The sequence below is a fragment of the Neoarius graeffei genome, chromosome 19, assembly GCF_027579695.1.
Source record: "Neoarius graeffei isolate fNeoGra1 chromosome 19, fNeoGra1.pri, whole genome shotgun sequence".
In the NCBI taxonomy this organism is placed as follows: Eukaryota; Metazoa; Chordata; class Actinopteri; order Siluriformes; family Ariidae; genus Neoarius; species Neoarius graeffei.
Genome location: NC_083587.1, coordinates 18,473,552 through 18,501,465, shown reverse-complemented (window position 1 = coordinate 18,501,465; position 27,914 = coordinate 18,473,552). Strand labels below are relative to the sequence as shown.

Below are 27,914 nucleotides of genomic sequence, written 5' to 3'. Positions count from 1 at the left end.
GTTTATCTTCGAGTGGTGAATGTATACATCACGAGTGAGTGAAGCAAATGAGTAAAAATATTTTCAACACGAGAAGATAAACTTCAATGTTCTTTATATTATATGGACACATCTACAATAAAAATACGCAAGTTAATCAAAATAATTTTAAATTTCGAACCAGTTCATTATTTTGACAGCAGGAAAACACTGGGAGTGACGCCATCGGAGTGAAACATCGGGAATTATTATACATACCGGACACTTTTTCCATGGAATAAAAACGTGTTCTATTCCCTTCTAGCGGGTTTCGTAGCATATCGCTTATCCTACGTGTATTACGTCACTCTACCCAATGGAGAATGAGCGTTGAATATGGTTTACGATATTGCATGGTTGTCAAGACATGACGTCACACGTCGGAGATGTAAAACTTCTGCACTAGCAAGAGACTGTGGCAATTTGTAAACGAACATGGCCGCCAGGTTTGCTTCGTTAAATACGGAAGATTTTGAGAGAATTTTGAAAGAGAAAGACGCATTGAACACCTGAAAAGAATGTGTATGTAGTAGTAATAATAATTATAATAATAATGAGAATAATAATAATAATAATAATAATAATAAACTGCCTTTTTTTCATGATATGAGAAATATTCCATTCAGCTACTCATTTTCGACTCGTTCGGCTTGCTGAATGGAAATATCTGATATACCACTCAAAACCAGCCGATATTATTTAAATACGTCACTCAGATCCATGATGTATTTTGTATGAAAATGGAGTTTTTCAACATGAGAAGATAAACTTCATATCTTTAAGCCAACATGTGATTTTCTTTTTATTATATCGATACATACACAAACAAAGTCCCCAAATTTATCAAAACATTTCATCCATTTCCGCCGCATTTTTGGGTCTCCATGTCCCGGATGGCGTTCGTATGAAAAATACATGAGTGGTGTATTTCCCACTAAAACACTCATGTCTCTCTCTCTCTCTCTCTCTCTCTCTCTATATATATATATATATATATATATATATATATATATATATATCATCCTCCCTGATATCACCTGTTCTACACTCCAGCCTAGTTGGTGGCGGTAAATGCACCTTTAAGTTGGTTTGCCAACCGCCAAAAAAAAAACCCTCAAGAACAAGAAGAGCCCCCCCTTCAAAAAAAGGGCAACAAAATATGGAATAAAAGTATTTCATGGTAAGAACATATCTTTTTTTTTCTCAAGAATTATTATAATAGCATTTTTCACAAATTGCTCCCGTCATTTTGCCAGTTTGTTTGTCAGACGTTTTGTATAAAGTTATTTACTGAATTTGCAAAAAATAAGCTCCGTTTCTCAAAATCCAGTGAATGTGGATAGAATAAAAGTTATTCCACTCAATCTCGTCGTACATGGATTATAGACAACTCAGTGCTACGCGCCTCGTCAGCTATCAGCTCATCTATGACTCGATTTCATGGAATAGCTGTTTTATTTTATATAGTGGTGCTTGAAAGTTTGTGAACCCTTTAGAATTTTCTATATTTCTGCCGTCCTGAGCCAGATGCAGCAAAACAGGCCCAAACCATGATACTACCACCACCATGTTTCACAGATGGGATAAGGTTCTTATGCTGGAATGCAGTGTTTTCCTTTCTCCAAACATAACGCTTCTCATTTAAACCAGAAAGTTCTATTTTGGTCTCATCCATCCACAAAACATTTTTCCAATAGCCTTCTGGCTTGTCCACGAGATCTTTAGCAAACTGCAGACGAGCAGCAATGTTCTTTTTGGAGAGCAGTGACTTTCTCCTTGCAACCCTGCCATGCACACCATTGTTGTTCGGTGTTCTCCTGATGGTGGACTCATGAACATTAACATTAGCCAGTGTGAGAGAGGCCTTCAGTCGCTTAGAAGTTACCCTGGGGTCCTTTGTGACCTCGCCGACTATTACACGCCTTGCTCTTGGAGTGATCTTTGTTGGTCGACCACTCCTGGGGAGGGTAACAATGGTCTTGAATTTCCTCCATTTGTACACAATCTGTCTGACTGTGGATTGGTGGAGTCCAAACTCTTTAGAGATGGTTTTGTAACCTTTTCCAGTCTGATGAGCATCAACAAATGTTTTTTCTGAGATCCTTAGAAATCTCCTTTGTTCGTGCCATGATACACTTCCACAAACATGTGTTGTGAAGATCAGACTTTGATAGATCCCTGTTCTTTAAATAAAACAGGGTGCCCACTCACACCTGATTGTCATCCCATTGATTGAAAACACCTGACTCTAATTTCACCTTCAAATTAACTGCTAATCCTAGAGGTTCACATACTTTTGCCACTCACAGATATGTAATATTGGATCATTTTCCTCAATAAATAAATGACCGAGTATAATATTTTTGTCTCCTTTGTTTAACTGGGTTCTCTTTATCTACTTTTAGGACTTGTGTAGAAATCTGATGATGTTTTAGGTCATATTTATGCAGAAATAGGCAATTCTAAACGGTTCACAAACACACACATTATATATTACATATACACACACACACGTGTGTGTGTGTGTGTATATATATATATATATATATATATATATATATATATATATATATATATATATATGAGTGATTCCACGCTTATGGGTACTGAAATGGGGACATGAACTTATTTTTAAAAATTCACCTAAAACCATTTCTTTTTTTTTACCATCAGGTCACAAAACATGTAATCTTTAATGAATGATATGTTAAAAGATAACTTTAATTTTCTGAGATGTAATAAAAACATATTTATATGCCAAAGTCAAGCCTATGAGTTCCAAAATTATGTCTGTTCCATTACTTCTGTTACGATTGTCCATCTCGCGTCTGTTACAAATTAATTACAATCTAGCTATATACCATGTTAATCTTATTGAAAGAATGTGTATGTTTATTCTACTACACATGTTTATTAATTATATTTGCTAATGCACTGTCCGTTTACATTAAACCGCCTGGAAACGCCGGGAAACGGGAATCCGCCAGGGTCCACGTATTCAATCTAGATCGTGTCTGGTCCGGTGCTGTGTAAACATTGAGGATACGCGGATACGCTGTGCTGAGCTCTAGCTGGCGTCGTCATTGGACAACGTCACTGTGACATCCACCTTCCTGATTCGTTGGCGTTGGTCATGTGACGCGACTGCTGAAAAACGGCGCGGACTTCCGCCTTGTACCACTTTTCATTAAAGAGTATAAAAGTATGAAAATACTGCAAATACTGATGCAAATACTGCCCATTGTGTAGTTATGATTGTCTTTAGGCTTGCCATCCTTCCACTTGCAAGTGGTAAGTGATATGCGCTGGGATCACACACACAGCGGCTCAGTCCCGAATCACTGCTCGTGCACTTCACTCGCGCGCTCTGTGAGCTGCGCAGGGCCGGAGTGCGCACCCTCCAGAGGGCACTCGCTGTTCAGGGCGGAGTGATTTGGAGCGCAGGATGCCTGCGGAGCCGAGCGTATCCGTGTATTGGTGTTGCTGTGTGCACGCGAATCGTGTATTGGCGTTGCTGTGTGCACGCTAATCGTTTTAAAAACGTTAATCTGATGATCCGCTGATACGGTCTAATGTAAACCCCACCATAGACACAGACAACCATTCACACTCACATTCACACCTACGGTCAATTTAGAGTCACCAGTTAACCTAACCTGCATGTCTTTGGACTGTGGGGGAAACCGGAGCACATGCAGGAAACCCACGCGGACACGGGGAGAACATGCAAACTCCGCACAGAAAGGCCCTCACCGGCCACGGGACTCGAACCCGGACCTTCTTGCTGTGAGGCGACAGCGCTAACCACTACACACACACACATTTTTATACACACACACTCGATGAATCCAAACTCTTTTCTCTTGAAGATTCTAAGAGAAGCACGGTAACTCAAAAATATTCTCACTTGAACCATTTAAAAAAAAAACACACCACACAATTCTGTGATGCAACATGTATGAGTGTTATTTAAAAAAAAAATCCCCCCTTAACATAAAGGTAAAAATAAACTTAATTCGGAGATGTACCCTACCCAAAAACAATAAATAAATAAACAAGAAGTTTAAATCTGGTAAGCTTCGTAACCACAACTCTTCCAATTTTATTTTTATTGCCTAAAACATCAACAGTACTTTCATTACAAACGGTCATGAAAATGCTAAAAGTAGCTAATAGACATATCGAGAAAAAAAATGCACATTTATAGAAATCAAAAACGGGGCGGCACGGTGGTGTAGTGGTTAGCGCTGTCGCCTCACAGCAAGAAGGTCCTGGGTTCGAGCCCCGTGGCCGGCGAGGGCCTTTCTGTGTGGAGTTTGCATGTTCTCCCCGTGTCCGCGTGGGTTTCCTCCGGGTGCTCCGGTTTCCCCCACAGTCCAAAGACATGCAGGTTAGGTTAACTGGTGACTCTAAATTGAGCGTAGGTGTGAATGTGAGTGTGAATGGTTGTCTGTGTCTATGTGTCAGCCCTGTGATGACCTGGCGACTTGTCCAGGGTGTACCCCGCCTTTCGCCCGTAGTCAGCTGGGATAGGCTCCAGCTTGCCTGCGACCCTGTAGAAGGATAAAGCGGCTAGAGATAATGAGATGAATGAGATGAGATGAGAAATCAAAAACATGGACAAGTGCCAAAGAATCGTCACCCTGAATCAAAATCAAATCTGAAAACACACACACACACACCAGTACCAAACTCCACATGTAAAGGTGGGCAGTACAGCTAAATCAATAAATTAATAAATAAAATTAAAATGCCATTTATATTACATTACAAATCCTTTCATATTCTCTCGCAGTTTCATAATTTGCCTTGTACACTTTGCACAATTTGCTCGGCTTGAAACCATTTGACGACTGACGAAGTCTAAATGTAATGGTTGTTTCAAAAAAAAAAAAAAAAACCTACAAACTATTCAGAAATCTTTCTGCACGATGGCACAGGAGGGAAGGAGACGAGGCTGAAAAGCTAAAGACCTAGCTCGTCTTGTGCTGGCTTTTCTTCTCACTCGCTCACTCACTCTCACACACACACACACACACACACACACACACACTCCAGCACGGCTTTTAGATGGCTGGACGTGATGTCCCCAGATGGCACACAATTCAGCGTTTGACGTCAATGGACAACCAATTTGCATACTTGATTTTTAGCCATTATCAGTCCTGCTCTCCCTTCAGACTCCTCAAATGCAATTATGAAATAATTTAAAGTAAGGTGCATTTTTGGGGAAGGGGGGGAAAAAAACCTCAGACAATTACGGAAAAGTACAGAAATTACAGCTTTTAGCACAATATGCAAAAATAAAAAAGAAATCCTACATCTATCATGAAGTGGAAACAAACCCATGACCCAGGTGCAGGTTTTAAAATTCAGGCATGTCGTGCGATTCTGCACCTCTGCTTAATTACCACTATGAAGGATAAACCCCGGGATGACTGCTAGAGGCGTGTCCACTCCCAGACTCAAAGCAGGCGCCCTGCAATAACGACATGTGACTTGCTAAGGAACACGACGACTCGCTTGCAACAAGGAGCACGCTGCCTGTTGAGTCATTTCACCATGTTTACACACATCACGCAGCGTTTGGCGTGTGAGTAATCACAAGCAGGAGTGCCGATATGGAGCGTGCCCATATGGCATGGGTGTTACCGAGGTCTTGTATCACCCTGAGGAGAGCAGAATAACGTCACCTGATGAGAGGCTGAGCACAAAAGCGGTTCATCGGCTCCTCAGGACACACCTGTGACTTTGGAGAACAAAAATAATTTCCTCTTTTTGTTTTTTCGCCAACACTACAAACATACAAAACCTCAAGCTGCTCTGTGAAGTTTACATAAAAAAAAAAAAAAATCCAGAACCTTTTATAAACTTCATGAGGAATTTCAGGCTTGCTTTGAGGACTCTATTTGAACAGGTTAACTCGGCGCTGAATTGCAGAGCCGCTTGCCAACTGCTACACAACAGCGAGGTGTGAACGGAGTTAAAGGCTCCTGCGAGTTCTCACAAAGTTCAGACGCATATCCTGCACATCTACTACGTCACAGCCACAAAATAAACGCTCCGTGTTGTCCTTGTACAGCGTATGATGATCAGTGATAGTGTTATCTGATGAAGCATAGTTTTACATTTTTTTTTTTTTAAAAACCCGTCACCTACCATAGCAAATGAGGTTCTATTGGGTGTAACACCTTCAAGGAAACTCAACGATATCTATTCAGGATCCAACCTCATTCCAGGACAGAACTTAACCAGGCGTAGACAAGAAGGAGCACTTCACCAAATTATCAAGGACAATTTCATCTCATCTCATTATCTCTAGCCGCTTTATCCTTCTACAGGGTCGCAGGCAGCGCTCGAAACTAACGGTGTCCCGACGTCCCGGGGACCATAAAAAATGTCATCGGGACACAAAATTAGCATATCTGGGACAATCCCGGGACAATGGAAAAAAAATAGATCTAGAAAAAAAGTTCTACATTAATATTATTTACAAAGCCGTAACACATACGTAGACATTCACCTAATTTGTCAATTTTAATTTTAAAACGTTAACAGCGAAAAATACATAGTAGCTACACTTTCGATGCACCTGCATCCGTAGGCTACAGAGCAGCGCATTCTGTTCTAGAATCTTCGGCCGGAGTCCGCATTATATGGACTTGGAATGGAATTGCTACCGCACACGCTGCGCCGACTCTTGCCAGAACAAAAATGCTTAAGTGGTTGAAGCGGACCGACCGCGGGGAAGAAACTGAAAGCCCAGACATAACGTCTCCGGGACCTTCAGGATCCAAAGTGTCATCGCCTGGTCTGCAGGCAACGCGAGCAACTGAATGAACTTAATGAACACTGTTAGACACGTTATAAAATACAACAGGAATGATGTGGATGATATTGACGGAAGATACCGTTCAACAGAATAAGTGAGTTTTCTTGGTGTCTTTCTAGTTCAGAAAGTTTAGTCAGTCAGCAGCACAACTAGGCTCGGACCTGGCACTATGCTGATGGTGCTAACATTTGCACCCACGTTTCGGCAGCGAAAGTTCATAAAATGGATAACGGAAAGTTCATAAAAATAGATAACGGAAAGTCCATAAAAATGGATAACGGTAATGGATAACGGAAAGTCCATAAAAATGGATAACGGAAAGTCCATAAAAATGGATAACGGAAAGTTCATAAAAATGGATAACGGTAATGGTGAAAATTATAAGTTGGCCTTATAAGTGCCAACAGATATTCAAGGTATAAGTAGATGAAATGAACATAAAAGGGGTCTTATTTTCAACTAAAGTGTACTGCAGATGTAGGGAGTTGAAACATTTTCTGAATGAGCTAGTTGGTCCCTTTAAATAAACGGGTATCTATTCATACAGTGAGATCGCCAAAGTTTAATAAACTGAAAATGCAATAACTGTAATTTTGAAGTAGATGATGTATAGGACACGTGTCGCTTGTGTCTTGTGACTTATTGTAAAAATGATATAAAGGGTTCAAAATCGCAGTTACAAATATAATAGTAACTTCATATGATAATATTAACCACTGGTTATTTCAGAGAGGAAAAAAATGGGGACACTATTGCTTCCATTCGGGACAATACAACACAGAATTCGGGACCACTGGGGGACACAAAGAAAAAAAGTTCATTTCGAGCCCTGGTCGCAGGCAAGCTGGAGCCTATCCCAGCTGACTACGGGCGAAAGGCGGGGTACACCCTGGACAAGTCGCCAGGTCATCACAGGGCTGACACATAGACACAGACAACCATTCACACTCACATTCACACCTACGGTCAATTTAGAGTCACCAGTTAACCTAACCTGCACGTCTTTGGACTGTGGGGGAAACCGGAGCACCCGGAGGAAACCCACGCGGACACGGGGAGAACATGCAAACTCCGCACAGAAAGGCCCTCGCCGGCCACGGGGCTCGAACCCGGACCTTCTTGCTGTGAGGTGACAGCGCTAACCACTACACCACCGTGCCGCCCTCAAGGACAATTTGATGTAAGGAATAAAACTTCAGGAGAAAAATCACTGAAGTTCTTGTGTGATGAAGTGCTTACTGTTAGCACAAGGTCGAGGTTTTGTTTGTTTTTTCTCTCCAGAATAGCAAATCTGGAAATGTGTTATTCCTCTACCAAGTGCTAGAAGTAGGATTAGATTATTGATATATACTGTAAAGTCCCTGTGAATGAGCCATTGCTATAGAAACCACAACATAACATCAAATATAAACCTGATTAGTAGCTGTACTACTGCCAGGAATTACATTTCATTTCTTCGGTACCTTAATAACCAGCTAACTGTTATACACGTTTAATCAATTTTATACAAAAACCGATTCCGAAAAGTCTGATTTACATTCCGATCTAATCCCGCTGTTTTCTTTAGACTTGTGGATGAACGCAGAGGCTGCTTTTGGGACATAAGCTACATTTCTCGAGTGTAATTGACGAATCCTTTTGGACTGATCCGACTTTGATGATATACGTTAGCGGTTATACGCCATCTTCAGACTCTGCAATGGGCCAAATTTATAGGAACAATCTCCAGTTCTACCCGAGTTCCAAAATGCTGTCTGCTTGCACAAAGACAACGCCTTTCGCTCGGTCAAGGTGACCGTTATGGCTGTATGTGGGACGAGTGGAGCAGCACGCACCACTGACACACACGGCGTGTTGGTATTAGACTCGGGGCGGGGATTCCGTCTGATCAGCTGTGCCATGCAAAAAACGAATCCTTGCGTAGAAAAGTTCCCAAGGAGGACGGAGTCATGCAGATGTTAAGCATGCTGTTAGGATTTGCTAGTTGCTGATGGCTGTCAGAGACAGAACGTTTGTTATCTGAAAAGCTCCAGTTCACTCCAAAACCTACCTTGGAGAAAATCCATCTGATGAGAAAGGCAATTACAGACCAGATTAGAGCTATTCCCATTGGACCTTGAGGACACGGATGATCATAGTCTCGGTCTCCAAGTGTGGGTGTGTTACTGTGCGTGTGTCAGAGTGTGGCCGTTCGTGCGCGCGTGTCAGATACTCAAGCTTAAGGCCTAGACAGCGTGTTCAGTGCTGAGCTTAGTGCAGCTGTCTTAGCCGTACTGCCGTCACCTGACCACACAATCATGGGACAAGCACCATGGAGAGACAGACATACACAAACCAGCTGTCCATGATGGCCATGAATGCCTCTCGTAAACTCCACCTCCCGCATGCATCCACCCCTCCCTCACCCCCAACCCTCACAACCTCCAAGCAACAGCAAATCAGAGCAGCAAGTCCATTGACGCATGCAGGAGGAGGGGCTTAGAGGGACCGAGCACGTTCCCGTCTCCTCATCAGCGCAGCTCGAGTGCACACTGTACACTCCGTTTACTAAATAAAACACCGCTCGCTGCTCCTCCACCATCCGCCTGAAAGATTAGGACAACTATTTATTTTCTGGTTGCATTTCCCTGCACATAAAATTTCATAACATACTGTACATTACATAACCAAGCACCTCTCTCTCTCTCTCGCTCCCTCACACACACTTCCCACCCTCCATTCATTAATATTCATAAAGAAGAGCCCCACTCTCATTAATATTCATTACTTTGCTAATATTCTTCTCGACAAAGCCAAGAACATTTGTCACATCTTCCACAAAATCTCTATCTTACGGTTTGGAAACAAAACAAACCTGTTGATTGATTTTTTTTTTTTGGTCATGAAAAACGACAGGAAGCGATGTACAGAATGTGTGCAATCGCTGGCGCTCACTAAGAGAGCTGTGTGTTTCACCCATTGTGATTAAAAACAAGCATCGATATTTCGATATTTTTGAAGATTTTTATTTTAAGAAGTGAAGCTGCTTCTGCTTAGGAAGAGAATGCATGGTTTGGGACGAAGCCTGTTCTGACGCTTGTGTTGTGCGTCGATTGGCCGCCGTGAAACCAATCGCAACGAAATCTTCAAATGACCTTCACATGAGGCGCTCGTGCAACATGTTCAGTTCAGCAATCGACCAATCACAGCAAAGTATTCAAAGGAGTCTCTGGGGACAAGGATGAGCTGATTTGAAACGGAGTCTAAAAAAAAAAATAAAATCAGGGAGTTTTTTCCTCATAAATGAACCCCAAAAAAAAAAAAAACCCACACCACTACACACAGATTTCACATTTTCTCAATATTGCTGCAACTCCTTATAGGGTAGTCACGCTAGAGGCGGAATGCCGTCGGAATGAAAATTCTTCGTATATTCCAGGATATCCGAAGTGCATTCCAAACATTCGGGCCCATTCTTGTGGCCGGCCCGAATGTTTTGAGCATGAGCAAAACATTCGAGGTGCATTCAAAGAGGAGAAATATCGAACGGCATTCGAAGTGTATTCTAAATATTCTTACGGCATTCCAATAGCATTCGAAACATTCTGATCGTGTTCGAGGAAAAATCGAAATGGCAAGCCACTTCAAATCCTGCCAGAATGTCCCGAATGTGCCTCGAATGAGCCGGAATGCCGTCAGAATGAAAATTCTTCGTATATTCCGGGATGTTCGAAGTACATTCTAAGTATTCGAGCTGCATTCTCTTTGAATTCTTAGACGTTCGAAACATATTCGGCAGCTATTCCGGGAGCGTCCTGACTGCATTTGAGGTGAATTCGTACAGCATTCGAGGCACCTTCCGACCAGACTTCGGGTGGTATTCGGGCAGCAATCGAACCACACTCGTATGGCATTCGAAATGCATTCTTAATATTCTTACTGCATTCTCGGTATTCCTACTGTGTTCCAACTACATTTGAACTGCATTTGAAAGCTAATACACCCGGAATGTGCAAGAATCATTCGAGGTGGGTTCGAAGGGCATTCTAAAGGCCCCATCACACTTATTCGGAATTAGCAGGAATCAAGCAGAACCAGCCGGAATGAAAAATTTTTCAAAATTCATGCCATGTTTGGGCGGGAATTTCAAACTGACCAACATTCTTACAGCTATGCAAGAATGCCGTTCGAATACTTAGAATGCGCTTCGAACCCGCCTCAAATGATTCTTGCACATTCCGGGTGTATTAGCTTTCGAATGCAGTTCAAATGTAGTTGGAACACAGTAGGAATACCTAGAGTGCTGTTAGAATGCAGTAAGAATGTTAAGAATGCACTTCGAATGCGGTTCGATTGCTGCCCGAATACCACCCGAAGTCTGGTCGGAAGGTGCCTCGAATGCTGTACAAATTCACCTCAAATGCAGTCAGGACGCTCCCGGAATAGCCGTCGAATATGTTTCGAACGTCTAAGAATTCAAAGAGAATGCAGCTCGAATACTTAGAATGTACTTCGAATATCCCGGAATATACGAAGAATTTTCATTCCCACGGCATTCCGGCTCAGTCGAGGCACATTCGGGACATTCTGGCAGGATTTGAAGTGGCTTGCCATTTCGATTTTTCCCCTCAAACACGATCAGAATGTTTCGAATGCTGTTGGAATGCCATAAGAATATTTAGAATGCAGTCAGAATACACTTCGAATGCCGTTCGATATTTCTCCTCTTTGAATGCACCTCGAATGTTTTGAGTATGAGCAAAACATTCGGGCCGGCCACAAGAATGGGCCCGAATGTTTGGAATGCACTCAGAATTTTTAGAATGCACTTCGAATATCCCGGAATATATGAAGAATTTTCATTCTGATGGCATTCCCGCTCATTCCGCCTCCAGCGTGACTATACCCCAAGTATTTGAACGGCATTCTTACAAAGCTGTAAGAACGTTGGTCAGTTTGAAATTCCCTCCCAAATGTGGCACAAATTTTGAAAAATTTTCCATTCCGGCTGGTTCTGCTTGATTCCTGCCAATTCCGAATAAATGTGACGGGGGCCTTATTGTCTGAAAATACAAGAGTTCAGTTTATATTAAAAAGAATTTGAGAATGAAAATGAAACTGGTACTTGTATTAAAAAATAAAAATTTGCCACAGAACCAGCATGGTAAACTAGTTAGCTAGGTAACATTAGCGATGAAATCATGACTGTTCTAGAAATCCTGGAATGGAAACTGAGAATTTATATATTTGTGTACGTTCATAAATCCTGGCTTTTTTTTTTTCCCATAAGCGTTGAAGCATAGTTCCTTCGCCATTTTGTGGCGCATTAAGTAATGAAGAAAACAATGCAGCGTGCTGTAACAAATCATCACTGACAGGGTGGTGTAATGCAGCACAAAATGATTTATCCCGCAGCAATTTGCCAAAGAAAGTTATATTACAACAAAAGGACATATACTTTTTATCCATTTATAGTCACATATGATGTTCTCGAACAGCCACAAAACAAGTTAATTCCTGTTATCACTTACGAAGACCCTTCCATGGTGGCAAACATAATGACTTACAAATGCTGTCTCAATTTGTGTACTTCCGTTAGTACATTTCCACGTGTACACTGTGCACTTGCTCGCGTAATGCACGAATTCCGACAGGATTGCGTTGTATCAAATCGAACACGGTAGCTCGAACGTGATCGTCACGTAAAAATATCTGCCGGCTTTTTTGCTCAACGTTTTTAATCGTCCTCGCTTGTGTGATTTTGTATAGAGAGGTTACACGTGACGTGGAAATTATGTCAGGGTCGGAATTAACAACATGCCCCCTCCGACTGGCTGAAAACAGCTTGGTGGTCGCGCTCCTTCTGCTACGTAGCCAATAGGGCTGTAACGATATGCGTATCGAAATCGAAATCGCGATACGCAGAGCCACGATCCGTATCGCGATACGCAGAGCCACGATCCGTATCGCGATACAAGAAGGCAGAATCGCGGTACACCCTTTCAAACTTCTCCTCAGCCCAAAAACAGAGGCGCTTCCAAACTTCAATTTATGAATACTTTACTTATTTAAATTACATTTTAAACTTACTTAAATTACTTTTTTTTTTATATCTATTAGTAAGTCGTTTTTTCGCCGACCTGCGACAATCTTCTGCGAGTCACGCAACGTCCACACTCGCCACTGGCAGAGCATTCATTTCTTTTAAGCGGTCGCCATTCTGGTTGCGACGCGGGGAGTGAATCTGTAAACAAGCAGCTCATTGGCTGGCTAGGTGTGCCACAAGCCAATCACAATCACTTGACCGGAAAGGCATGCAGTGTTGCCAGATTGGGCAGGTTTAGGTGCTTTTTGGCTGGTTTTGAACATATTTTGGGGTGGAAAACGTTAGCAATATCTGGCAACACTGAAGGCATGTCTGCTTGGGCGGAAGCCGTCTGCGGTAGTTACATTTTGACACGCGAGCAATGTTTCGCCATAAAAATTCCGTAATTTCCATCTGTTTTCCGCGATCACAGAAAATCATTGGCCCAATGAGAGTGAGACAGTGAGAGAGCCACCCCCCCAAAAAAAATCTTAACGGATTTACACGATTTGGAAAAATGACTTTTTCAGAACCGAAAGAAACAGAGCTTCCGGCTCAACAGTATTATTTTGAGAAATAAAACAATCTTTGGATATACATTTGTTCATTTTTGCATACATATTACTCATTCTCTGCAGTGGTCTGAATTATTTGTTATTAAATAGTTAATGTAAGTAAGTAAATAAGTCAAATTTACTACTTTAAAAAAACATTTTAAAAAAAATCGTGGGCGTATCGAATCGTGGGTCAAAAATCGCAATACGAATCGAATCGTGAGTTGGGTGTATCGTTACAGCCCTAGTAGCCAAGATGGCGACCATTGAGGGCGAGAAGTATACAGTTTTGTACACGCAACATTTTGACCGTTATGAGTACGCCATCTGGGTACTCGTAGTGCACGGTATGCTACCGTATTTGTCAGTGTGAAGGCACTCAAAATAGCAAGTGTAAGTGTGGGAAGACGCAAACTGAGACGCATGGAAAGTCACACTGGAGACTCCTTCTATAAATGTAACAGTCATCACCTTAGAGAAAACTTCACCACATCAACAATGGTTTTTTTTTTTGTTACACATCAACCCAAACATGCAAAGATTTGAAAAATGTCCATGTTTAAAAAACAAATAGATTAGTACATGTTTAAGACTATATTGCATGATAAATTATTCTGTTCTTTATGCCCGTTTATATATTTCCATGCCGACATTCTACATACGTTTTATCACAAAGGAAATATATTTGCTATCTAAGCCATATACATTATTTATTTTGCAATCTACAGTGCTCGGCGTAAATGAGTGCACCCCCTTTGAAAACTAACATTTTAAACAATCTCAGTGAACACAAAATTTCCAAAATGTTGAAAAGACAAAGTTTAATATCACATCTGTTTAACGTGAAAGTAAGGTTAATAATATAAAACTTGGATTACACATTTTTCAGTTTTACTCAAATTAGGGTGGTGCAAAAATGAGTACACCCCACAACAAAAACTACTACATCTAGTACTTTGTATGGCCTTCATGATTTTTAATGACAGCACCAAGTCTTCTAGGCATGGAATGACCAAGTTGGCGACATTTTGCAACATCAATCTTTTTCCATTCTTCAACAATGACCTCTTTTAGTGACTGGATACTGGATGGAGAGTGATGCTCAACTTGTCTCTTCAGAATTCCCCATAGGTGTTCGATTGGGTTCAGATCAGGAGACATACTTGGCCACTGAATCACTTTCACCCTGTTCTTCTTCAGAAATCCAACAGTGGCCTTAGATGTGTGTTTAGTCATGTTGGAAAAGTGCACGACGACCAAGGGCACGGAGTGATGGTAGCATCTTCTCTTTCAGTATAGAGCAATATATCTGTGAATTCATGATGCCATCAATGAAATGCAGCTCCGCGACACCAGCAGCACTCATGCAGCCCCACAGAAGGACACTGCCACCACCATGTTTCACTGTAGGCACCAGGCATTTTTCTTTGTATTCCTCACCTTTGCGACGCCATACAGTTTTGAAGCCATCAGTTCCAAAAACATTTATTTTGGTCTCATCACTCCAGAGTATAGAGTCCCAGTAGTCTTCATCTTTGTCAGCATGGACCCTGGCAAACTCTAGGCAGGCTTTTTTTGTGCCTGGGCTTTAGGAGGCGCTTCTTTCGTGGATGGCATCCATGCATGCCATTCCTCTGCAGTGTACGCCGTATCGTGTCACGGGAAATAGTCACCCCAGTTTGGCTTTCTACTTCTTTAGATAACTGCAGTGAACTTGCATGCCAGTTTTCTTCAACCCTTCTCATCAGAAGACGCTCCTGTCGAGGTGTTAACTTCCGTGGACGTTGCAGTTCCATCTTTCTTAAATTTTTGTACCACTTTTGCTACAGTATTCTGACTGATAAGTAAAGCTTTGCTGATCTTCTTGTAGCCTTCACCTTTGTGGTGTAAAGAAACTATTTTCTTTGGGGAATTCTGAAGAGACAAGTTGAGCATCGCTCTCCATCCAGCATCCAGTCACTAAAAGAGGTCGTTGTTGAAGAATGGAAAAAGATTGATGTTGCAAAATGTCGCCAACTTGTTCATTCCGTGCCTAGAAGACTTGGTGCTGTCATTAAAAATCATGGAGGCCATACAAAGTACTAGATGTAGTAGTTTTTGTTGTGGGGTGTACTCATTTTTGCGCCACCCTAATTTGAGTAAAACTGAAAAAATGTGTAATCCAAGTTTATATTATTAACCTTACTTTCACGTTATAAGTTAAACAGATGTTATATTAAACTTTGTCTTTTCAACATTTTGAAAATTGTTTGTGTTCATTGAGATATTGTTTAAAATGTTACTTTTCAAAGGGGGTGTACTCACACTCAGCACTGTATTCTTTAGTATATACACACACACTATATGGCCAAAAGTACAGTATGTGGAAGCCTGACCATAACGCTCAACAGGCCATCCTTCCTCAAACAGCTGCCACAAAGTTAGAATACCACAACTGTATCGCATTACAATTTCCCTTCACAAGAGACCCAAACCTGTTCCAGCATGACAATGCTCCAGTGCACAAAGCAAGCTCCATGGTGCGTTAGGGTTGGACTGGAAGATCTCGAGTGTCCTGCACAGAGCCCTGACTGAAGTCTATTCCACTGAACACCTTTGGGATGAACTAGAGCCTCAACATCACTACCTGATCTCACTAATGCTCCAGTAGCTGAATGAACACAAATCTCCACAGCCACGCCCCAAAATCTCCACTCCAGAAGTGGAGTGGCGCTCATAACAACAGGAAAATGGGAACAACTCAATATTAATGCCCATGGTTTTGGAACATGATGTTCAATGGTCAGGTGTCCACATGCTTTTGGCTATACAGTGTACATTTTTAAACCATGTAAAGAAAACCAAAATGTGACGAAGGCCAAATAATGAAGGCTTTTTTTTGGCAACAGTGTCATTTTGGATTTGGTTTTGAGGCAAAACTATGGGATCGTGACAGCCTTGATTTGAAATCAAATGCCCATTGTTAACCAAGTATGCGTCATGTTCAAATCCATTTCCCAGTCACAGCCTTGGCCTTGCAAACACCTCGTTTTGAGAACAGGTGTGCAATCAAATGCTCTCCCGCAGCCCAAATTAGGCCCGTCGTAGCATTGACATCACCACATATGTCTGTGGAGGAGAGTTTCCACAAATAGACTCACAGCACGTTTGGCGAACTGAACACCGCGCCACGGGCGCTACGACACGCACACAAGACTTCTCGCTGTTTCTCACATGACTTTCCACACGATGCCGACTTATTTAAAGGGTGCGATTTTAACTGTGACTTCAACTGTCTGGAAATAATCTTCTACACATGAGCCCAGAGCTTGAACACACACCCACACCAGCTCCTACTCTGACTCTATCTTGGTTGAATATGCAAACTCATCTCTGTATGTTCACAGGGTCATATATTTAACCACACACACACACACACACACACAGGGCTGTTGGAGACGTGGGTGGGCGAGAGTCCTGAGGTTTGAGGATCGAGAGATGAAGCACGCAAATGCTGATTCCCAAACCAACACAGGAAACATGAAGAGACCATGTGTCCCTCAGGGGGAAGAAGGAAACAAGGACCACAATCATTGCAGGAGTCACACTTCCGTTATGATCATTTCATCAGTCGCAAGTTATCTTCGAGCTGCTCAATAAGCCAATCATGAACATTTTCTTGGGGATGGACTGCAGCTGTGATATTGGCCACGCCCACTTAAATTCAAAATCATGATCCTCTGTAAATAGTAGAGCTATTAAATAAGGAATAGAAACACTTGGTGATGCGCTGTTACAGGAAAATAATCGACGACAGGGTGGTGCGATGTCATGTGATGAGTTCTTGTCATCACCATAATATAAGCAGTTTTCCAATGCTTACATTTTTATTCATTAAAGAATGACGACACATACTTTTATCCATTTATAGTTACATTTAGTATTGTGGAACATCCATGAAACAAGTTAGGTCCTGTTATCATAATTGTAGCAGCTACGTAGCAACAATCTCTTGAAGTTACAAAGACCAAAAAAAAAAACAATCGCTTGTTGCCATGAAACCGCAAAACATCGGATTTTTGATGACGGAAAACGGAAAGTTACAGCTTTACCTCTGCCTGTTAAAGTGCTTATACTGGAGGCTCCCTTCCATAAACATCTCCTCGCAGCAACATCAATTCTATCCACATTCACTGGATATGAGCAATCGTGCGCTCCGATTGGCTACACTACTACTAGGATATCAGCTCATATACCATGAGGAGAGAAAAACAAAATGGTGAAGCGTGTTACTGAACCAACTCAGGATGAAATAAAAACTCTACTTGAAAACAACCCCCCCCCCAAAAAAATACAAAAGGCAACAAAATATGGAATTAAAGTATTTGATGGTAAGAACATACCTTTTTTATTTTTCAAGAATTATCGCATTTTTCACAATTTCCTCCTGTCAGTTCGCCAGTTTGTTTCTATTCTAAGCGGAAATGATTTTGTCGGACGTTTTGTATAAAGTTTTTATCGAATTTGCAAAAAATAAAAAGATATGCTCCATTCTCAAAATCCAGTGAATGTGGATCGAATAAAACCATTATTCCACTCAATCTCATCATACATGGCTTACAGCTAAAGGCCTCTGCATGCTCTTGCAACAAGGCTTTCGCAGACAGCTTTTCACAGACAGTTGTAATTTATCGTTGAGTGGGGAGTAATAGGCGTGCGCGATGTTATTCACCACTACAACGCAAGGGGGCCCGAAGTCACGAAATCGCTAGGAGTAGTTGGTGGGTGTGGTTAGTGGAGTGTTTATCCTCCGGTTACTTATAATGACTAGAACTGGAGTCGTATAGATGTACGTACTTCCTCACTTCCTCGATCAACCGCTCTTCGTGCTGCTCCATCTTCGCTCGTGTTTTTAAAAATGTCGGTAGTGAAAACAAACCAAACCGGGAAAGTAGGGAAGCGGAAGTGCGTGTACAGCGGATGTAGAGTGGACCAATCAGAGCCCTCTTGTCTGCGACGCTGTCTGCGAGGCTTCTGCGGTGGTCACAATTTTTGGGAGGTGCGCGCAGAGCGTCTGCGAAGGTGGGGGGGGCTACGCAGACGCTATCTGCGACACCGTCTGCGAGGACTGCGTTGTCAGCATAAATTGGCCTTAACTCGGAGCTACGCGCCTCGTCGGCTATCAGCTCATGTACAACTCGATTTTGTGGAATAACTTAATTAGTCTATCTGGAACATCTGCGAGAGAAATCCGAGTTAATTCACTGTTGCTACGGAAACAATAATGACAATATAAGCGTGTGATTACCGTCAGAGCTTCCGTTAGAGAACATTAATTCAACAGTGCTGTGGTATCGATGCATTCATTCCAAAGATGTTTTGTTTTTAAAGAAGGTAAAAGGAATAGTTTGAAATCGAACCAAAATGGTTGCTCAATGACTAAAATACGATGAAACAAAGATACTTCCAAATCTTGACCAACAGTTTCTAGGAGGATTTACTGATCTTTCGAATAAATTAATGAAATGCAATAAAAAGTAGCAACAACAGGAAAAAAAAATCAAAAGTTAAAGCCCAATTGCAAATTTTTTAAAATTAACAAAAAATGATTAAATCTGGGATGTCATAGCAATCCCAATTCCCCCCAAACGAGCAACTTCGTTTCTACAAAAAAAATTTTCAGAAGCAGCTGTTATTTGTCACATATACACATTACAGCACAGTGAACACACTTTTCTTCACATGTCCCAGATTGGTAGGAAGTTGGGGTCAGACGTGATCCAACGCCCCTGGAGCAGAGAGGGTTAAGAGCCTAAAATTCATCACAGATGAGGTTTTGTTTTGTAATAAACAATTCACCCTCCAGGTCTCCAGGAAGTTACATTCACTTCTTCAGAAAGTGTTGCAGTGCCATACTGAGGTCGCCTCGCTCGGAGGGGGTCATGTCTCTTCCTTCAAACACACAGACTGTTTGTTTTCTTTCCTCTTAGCGCAATAACAGCCAGATTATCAGCACTTCATTCTTTCTCATACCATCAACTGCAGGCAAAAAAAGAGCAGGCAAAAGAGGAAGCCGTGTCGATTCCCGTCCACTCTCAGCCTGACTCGGATTAAAGGCACAGTACTCGGGTTCATAAATTCACTGCTCCTTTATGAGTTATAGTGCGCCGCTGCATGACTGCACCGTACGTTCCTGTAAGAGTCAGGCCATAAACCAGGACAGACTTTTACAACACGGCTAATGGAGCTGAGCAGTCCCTCGCACAAACTTACTGCTTCAGAGGAACTAAAATACCTTTTTTTTTTTTTTTAAAACCTTGCCTGGGACGGAGTCCACCAGGGGGCGAGGTGTTGTTTTCAGTGGGGTTTCTTTGTTAGCAACGTTACGGGAAAACGGCTGGACCAATCTTCATGAAACTTTCAAGATAGACGGTCTCAAATAGAACCTCCAACACTGAGGGTTGTCCGGCCAAAATTGTTTTTTCGCAATATCTTCCTTCATATTCATCCTATTTGCTTCAAACCAAATCCAAAATGTTCATCTTTCAATTCTGCTTCCATGGATATGCTACATGATAGGGTCTCTCTCATAGTTTTCTTAGTGGTTGGGGGTCAAATGTCAGAGGTCAAGGTCACAGGTTTTCAGAGGCTCATAACTGGGAAACGGTTCAAGATAGAGATGCACTATATTATTGACACGTAGGAAGTCATATATGGGCTTTCATTTGGCACCATGACCTTTGACCTTGAATGACCCTGAAATAGGGCTGCACGATTATGGAAAAAATGATCATCACGATTATCTTGATCAAAATTGTAATCACGATTATTAATCACGATTATTCTTGATGTTAGGGAAATCACTTAAATTTTATTTCACTATATTCAAACAATATGAACAGCTTTCAGTGCAGAATGAAATTTAAAAGAGAAATTCTGATTTCCAAATGACAAATAAATGAAATTTATCCAAGAAATTACCAAAGGATGAAGGAACTGAAAACTCAATTGCAACAATTACATAGCATTTTACTGAGGCCTACAAGTTTTTTTAGCTAGAAAGACCAGCCTATCAACATGCTCTGGCTTTAAACATGAGCGAAGGCAGGTCACAGCATTGCCTCCAGTGCTAAATAGTCTCAATCTGTTACCTACTCTCACGCCATCACCCCTTGAAGAAGATACCGCCAGTGTTGCCAGACACTGCTGACGTTTTCCAGCCCAAAATATGTTCAAATCCGCCAAAATGCACTTAAAACCACCCAATCTGGCAACACTGGATACCACTCCACTGAAGCTCTGTGCACTTGGCTTGCTTGCTTATTTAGGCGGAGTAATGAAACCTTACATGCGTCAGTTCACCCCCCTAATGGTTTGGCGGAGTACTGGTCAAAAAGTGCTTGATCAGATATGCAGCAGAGCTCGCATTTTAAATGGAAATAAATCGCGATTTTCATTTAATTTAATCGTGGCAGCCAAAATCGCGATTTTCAATTAAATTCGATTAATTGTGCAGTCCTACCCTGAAAGATCATATGCAGGGTCACGGATTTTCAGAGGCTCAAAGCTGAAACGGTTCAAGATACAGATACTTATTATTGACTTATAGAAAGTCACATATGGGCTCTCATTTGGCACCATGACCTTTGACCATGAGTGACCCTGAAAGGTCAAACTCAGTCACAGGCTTTCAGAGGCTCATTACTTCATCTCATCTCATTATCTCTAGCCGCTTTATCCTGTTCTACAGGGTCGCAGGCAAGCTGGAGCCTATCCCAGCTGACTACGGGCGAAAGGCGGGGTACACCCTGGACAAGTCGCCAGGTCATCACAGGGCTGACACATAGACACAGACAACCATTCACACTCACATTCACACCTACGCTCAATTTAGAGTCACCAGTTAACCTAACCTGCATGTCTTTGGACTGTGGGGGAAACCGGAGCACCCAGAGGAAACCCACGCGGACACGGGGAGAACATGCAAACTCCGCACAGAAAGGCCCTCGCCGGCCCCGGGGCTCGAACCCGGACCTTCTTGCTGTGAGGCAACAGCGCTAACCACTACACCACTGTGCCGCCCGCTCATTACTTTAAAATAGTTAATGGTAGACAGATGTTTGCCATTATCAACATATAAGAAGTCCCATATGGGCTTTCAGTTGCCACCATGACCTTGAAGGACTTTGAAATGTCAAACTCAAGGTCATGGATTTTCATAGGACTATAACCTGGCAGCTGATGATTGAGAAATATTACCATTATCAACATGTAGGTAGTCCCATATGGGCTTTCATTTAGCACCATGAATGTTGACCTTGAATGGTCAAACTGAAGGTCACGGATTGACCTTGTAAGGTGAACAGGCCAGACTGCAGTGCGAGGTTTGTTTTACCTGGCAACACACATTTTTTTTTTTTTTTTTTTATGAAACACAGTTTAGCATCATATTGTGGAAAGGAGACACAGAACAGGGTGTAAATATGACCTTCAGACCTTTCTGAAGCATTTTGCTGAATATTTGGGGTACATGTTGCGTTAAGTCATGACACTTTTAAAATAAAGCTCCAAATATTGTGAAGTTTTACGACACAGGAATAAGATTCTATCTCTTCTCACATCCTCGCTTCAAAATAAGTCACTATTTAATATAGAAACGTTAAAAACTTTTATTTTAGATTTCTTACATTTGAGCATGATGGTTGTGTTTAATAAATGAACTTTTCATTTTAAAAAAAGTCTAATTTGGGAATTTGAATGAGAAAAAGCTTTTAAAAAATAATTTCACATTGTCTTTTGACTGAAGTGGAAACAGATTTTCTGTTTCAAGGGTCTGATATTGATTAATCATTCACAGCATGAGCAGAGACAAGAACTCACAAAAAAGATGATCATTTTCAGGTCTTTAAGCTCAAAATACAACACATGCCTTGATCATAAATGTTAAACTTTTTCTTAAAAGGTAGACCGCCTTTGAGATTTTTCAAGTTTATTTTTGTTTAGTGGACCGAAAGCTACTGAATTCAGATCATAGACTTCCAATTTTCTTATTTTTTTAAATAGAACAATTAATGAATTTAGAGCCACGTGGCCTTAAATTCTCCACTATTTTTTCCTGCTTCACCATGGCCCAATACAAGATACTGTGTCATGCATGACGTGGTGGGCTTTCCCCGTTCACGCAAGGCATTGTGGGATACAAATTTGAAACAGGAGAGAAAAATGGAGGACGCAAGTGTGCGAATGAAACGTGAAAGACCGACTACAATAACAGAAAGCAAGAAGAAAAGACGTTATGTTATATACGAAGGAAAGGAAACGCAGGACCAAACTAATAAATATCGGCAGTCGGCGAGCACCTCGGTGTGATCAGCTGTTCGTTTAGCGACAGAATGATGGAACTGTCAGTGCACGCTCAAAGGTGAACCTGCGCATGCGCACATGGACTTCCTCTGTCTGCTTGACTGCGCGATTTCATGCACATTATTTGCTCGGGAATCCCCTCAAATTAAATAACTTCCCAGCCACAGAATGGCCTGATATTTTGTGAGATATTACAGACATTTCAGAGGGAACTAAATTTCACCAATTTTATGAAATCGAAAGGCCGTCTAGCTTTAAAGGCAACAACTCAAAATTCTACTGGAAGAAATTAAATAAAGTTGCAGTCTGAAACTCCGCACCAGACATTTTCCTCTTACACTCACTGGCCACATTAATAGGAACTTCTTGTTGATCCTAAGATTCCTGTTCTTGGCTGCAGGAGCGGAACCCAATGTGTTCTTCTGCTGTTGCATGCTGAGATGCTTTTCTGCTCACCACAGTTGTAAAGAGTGATTATACGAGTTACTATATCCTTCCTGGCAAAAAAAAAAAAATCAAACCAAACCAATCTGGCCATTTTCCCTCCGACCTCTCTCATCAACAAGGCATTTGTTTCCACCCACAGAACTGTCGCTCACTCACTCAGTGGGTGCTTTTTTGTTTGTTTGTTTGTTTTCTGCACCATTCTGTGTAAACTCTAGAGACTGTTGTGTGTGAAAATCCCAGGAGATCAGCAGTTTCTGAAATGCTCAAACCAGTCCATCTGGCTCAAACCAGATGGAGATCATTTCATTAAAATGTTTATATGAAAAAAAAAGAAATTCCATTTCTCTAACAAAAACATGGAGGAGGAAAGATAATCCTGATGTCGCTGATAAACAGCGAGAGAAGAGTGAACAGCTGATCTACTCCTATGTGACTGAATGCAGGGAGGTAACTTTTCATATTTATATCCCTGGTACAAGTAGTGTTGCCGTGACGGCCTCATTCTGCGGACTGTAACCTTGCTAGACAACCTACAAACAGATCTGCATACAATCTGACTTACCCAAATCTATCCAAGAGGCAAGTGTGTGAGTTTTCCCACGTTCCTGGCAGCATAAGCACTCGTTAGCACGCTTAGCATGCTCTCGATTCATTCATGAAAAACTTCATCAAGACGTCACCAGGCTAGCCTACCGTAATGACCGTGGTAGACAGTCCAACCCCCGCGGCAACGCAGAAAGAGGGTAAACAAACACTGCTTTACGCAGCTCGTGTGCTCGGAATATTCTGAAGAAAACTGTTTCACTCAAACAACTCGGATGCACCGGGTATTAGGAATACTGTACAATAGGGATCGACCGATATGTTTTTTTCAGGGCTGATACCGATTATTATGGAATTGGGATGCCGATAACCGATATGTGCAACCGATAAATGTAAACATTATAATTAACCTGAAATTAAACATAGCACACACTGACCCAGACCTTCATATCCATGAAATTTATGTTTAATTGTAAAATTGAACATGAAATTTTGTGCAGGGAGATGCCAGCAGCATTTGTACAATAAAGTCAAACATTAGTTAGAATAAAATGAGAAATAAAATAATAATAATAAAATATTCACCAATAAAAAAATAAAAATCACTCCCTACTATATTACAGCTCACCATTTTCAGTGGAAAATAAATGAAAATACACTCTGGATTCTTTTACACTAAGAACTAAGTAAGACTTACCAACTTCAAGTAGTTTTTAAATAACAAATCAAGTGTAGAAGCTGCCTGCAGCATTTTTTAAAAAGTCAAATCAAACAAAGTCGGCTATCACTCCCTATTATGTAACAACTTAACAAGTAACCATCTACATTCTAATGCTTTTAATGCCCAAGCCTAATATTCCCAATTTAGGAGGATTATATTGTAGTGAAGGAAGCACAGTTGCTCTGCATGTTGTCCACCGAGGCGGTTTCTGTTTTTTGTATAAATTGCCGCGGCTCTGCTCCTTTAAGAGTATATCGCTTTCCGAATCAGAAGCGCTAGCGAGGAGAATCACTTGCGCAAGAATTATAAATGCTAGTGGAGTACATTACAGCGCAATGTGAAGTAGCATAAGAACATTTAAGTCAAGAGTTTAATTGATGTATTTCATTCATTAGCGTTTATCCAAGCAAGTGTGCATCCACGACACAATTACTGAGCCCACAACAAGCGTCCTGACAAACTCCCTACAGTATTACACAGCCTACTAGCACCATATCACACCTGGCGTGTTTAAATGTTCAAATAGCGCTTTATAAAGTTACCTAACATATGCAAGTGCAATGCGCTTTTTGAGCACGAGTCACGTCATGAAGTTTACTCATCACCATAACAAATAGCCAGTAGGCTTGCGCTAGCCTACAGAACACAAACACTACGTTTTATTTGGTCTTCTCTTGACCACCTCTCTGTATGGCTGTCATTCTACTGTTCGAGTAGAACTACTGACACATTCACAACGTTTCCAGACAGGGATTTAAAAATGACTGCAGCCTACGTTATGCTGGGGACTGCTTACTATGGACAACATTACATGTAGTTTCAGCGAGACTAGTTGGTTGTCGGCTAATTCAAGTGCTTCCTTCCGTAAGCTAAGTTTGCCTGGCTACACAGATGCAAATGGACAATTTTAACGAGTAGTAGATGAAGAATGTAAACATATAATGATGTTGTGCTTTTGCAACTTGTGTGTTTGTGACTTATTGCGGCAAAAGCAGCGTGTCCTTACCTTGAAGTGGGATCTGCTTCTGCCCGAGTGCCCATACGGCCGCCTTGAAACAGTTCACAGCGTTTCGCTACGCGTGTTGATTGGCTGTATCCCTTGTGCCGCTTCTGCCCAAGTGCCCGTACAGCTGCCTTGAAACAGTTCACAGCATTTCGCTACACGTGTCGATTGGCTATATCTCTTGTGCCAAACAAATCAGATGTTGTGGTGGGCAGGACCGTGTTCTTGAACTCAGAGGCGAGTGCAGGAAAGGATGTGCAGTGAGTCGCGTTAGGAACAAAATGGCTGCAAAAAGGCATGTTATCGGCATATCGGTGGAAATTATGGCCGATACCGATAACCCTAAAAATGCAGAATCAAAAAAAGTCAAAGTCCTTCCCACGCCTTACAGTACCTGGTATTCCTAGGCAGTCTCCCACTCAAGTACTAACCAGGCCCAACCTGTATGTGGCACATCGGGCGGCGCCGATCTCCGTTTCCATAGCCCTCGGCCTCTCGCCTATTACATAGCTAGGGTTACAGTGGGGGGCTAGTCCTCTGGTAACCACAAGAGTTTAACTCCCCATGCACATCTGTATTGCAGCGTGCCTTGCCAGATGGCGGTAGGTACCATTTTTATGATGGTCTTTGGTATGACCCGACCGTGAATAGAACTCACGATCTCCCGATCGAGAGGCGGACACGCTACCACTAGGCCACTAGTCGGTGGTAAAAACGCAGAATATCGGCCCGATATATCGGCCAGGCCGATTATCGTCGACCCCTACTGTACAAGCCAGCGCTGAATCCAGATGTGGTTCCCACAATCTTCAGCCAAAAAGCGCACAAGACAAACGAGACAACACGGTAAGTAGTCTGCAAAAGAGAACTTCAAAGGGTAAGAAAAACACTTTTTATGCCTTCCCTAAGTTTTTATTAAGCGTGATACGTTATTTTGACTTCCTTTGGGCATAAACGTAATAATTGCTGATGCAGCCAAGCGGCTTGATGTTTGTTGGGTGTCTTGCTTTGATTCAGTGTTGTCAAAAAAGCCTCGGTAATGACTAACTAAAACAACTCCATAAATATTGCTCACTTGTGTGTAACTAATTGATATGATAACGCTTGTTTTTCACGATCATCATCGTTATTCGTGTCATTGTCCGAAATACCCAAGGAAATCAGTGAAGAAATGTCGCTGGCGCTGTGGTCCGTTTTGTCGAATACGGCCGTGTATTGTAAGCGACGTCACACTTTAAGGAAACCATTTGGAGTTCTTTTAGGTTTACAGGAATTTGTTTGTGGAATAGCCGACCTCGATCACTGCAGTCTCGTCAAACACGTCATCATTTTAAGAAACAGGTGAAACAGTTTTTATGGAGTAAATTCCAAACCCAGTTTTATGATGTGTATATAATTAATTTTTAATCATTTTGGTGCCATTTCTGTCATCTAGTTGTACTCTGTGATAATTACAGTTAGCATATATTTTTTGTTTATACAATTTTGTGAGTTTATTATTGTCCATTTTATTGTTTCCTGCTGTCCATTGGAAATAAGTGCATTTTATACTTTGCATTGTCCTTTTACATGTATGAATTTTACCAAATAAATCCATACCACACCAGCAGCTCGCGTGTTTCTGGCAATATTTCCTTTTTCTGTACAAGTGCATCCTCTTGTCATGTTCACATGAATCCTGTATAGTAAAGCAGTGTTTGTTTACCCTCTTTCTGCATTGCCGCAGGGGTTGGACTGCCTACTACAGTAATTACGGTAGGCTAGCCTGAGGACGTCTTGATGAAGTTTTTCATGAATGAGTCGAGAGCATGCCAAGCATGCTAATGAGTAGTATAACACACAGTTTCAGCTTCGTTTTACAGGTAAAGAGTTCAGATTGGTCCATAAGTCAGGGTTGCAGCTCATTAATACACCATTTCAGACGTATAGTGGAGAAAAAGGACATCGTCACCTTAGTAGACCTTTCGCTTTGCCCCTTCAGTACTGAAGTATACACTCAGCTTTGCGCCCAAATGATGTCACGCATCGCCCTTCCAACAGGCAACATGGCAGCCTCCTGGTGGCATTAGAGCAGCGATACAAAAACGCTCACAACTTTCTTATAAATGGTCAAACATGCCTGAAACTTTTCTTACGGGCTCTCAATATTACAAGCTACCAACCCATGCATGTATTTACTTTACATTTTCTATTCCTTTAATTGAAGCTCTTGATTTGTATATGGGTCAGTCCATGAAATGGGGTCACCAAAATGTGACATAGAGGGAGTCACTTAAAACAATTTACAACTGAAAACAACTTTTATTTCCATGAAGCATTGACCATATAAGAAAATATAACATAGTTGTTAAGATAACTCCTGCTCTACAATGTATGATAAAATCCATAAA

General features: G+C 41.6%; 1 protein-coding gene across 4 annotated transcripts in view; it reads right to left on the bottom strand.

The window, feature by feature from the left end:
* The window catches only part of pde7a (phosphodiesterase 7A), an 80,948-nt gene that overhangs the window by 31,954 nt on the left and 21,080 nt on the right, over positions 1–27,914 (bottom strand). Inside the window, exon 1 of one of the 4 annotated variants that reach the window (XM_060899775.1) lies at positions 25,528–25,855. The exons of the other annotated variants lie outside the window; for them this stretch is intronic. The gene's annotated coding sequence lies outside the window, so the exon portion shown is untranslated. Of the gene's footprint in view, positions 1–25,527; positions 25,856–27,914 lie in introns of those variants that run through there. 4 annotated transcript variants of the gene reach the window in all.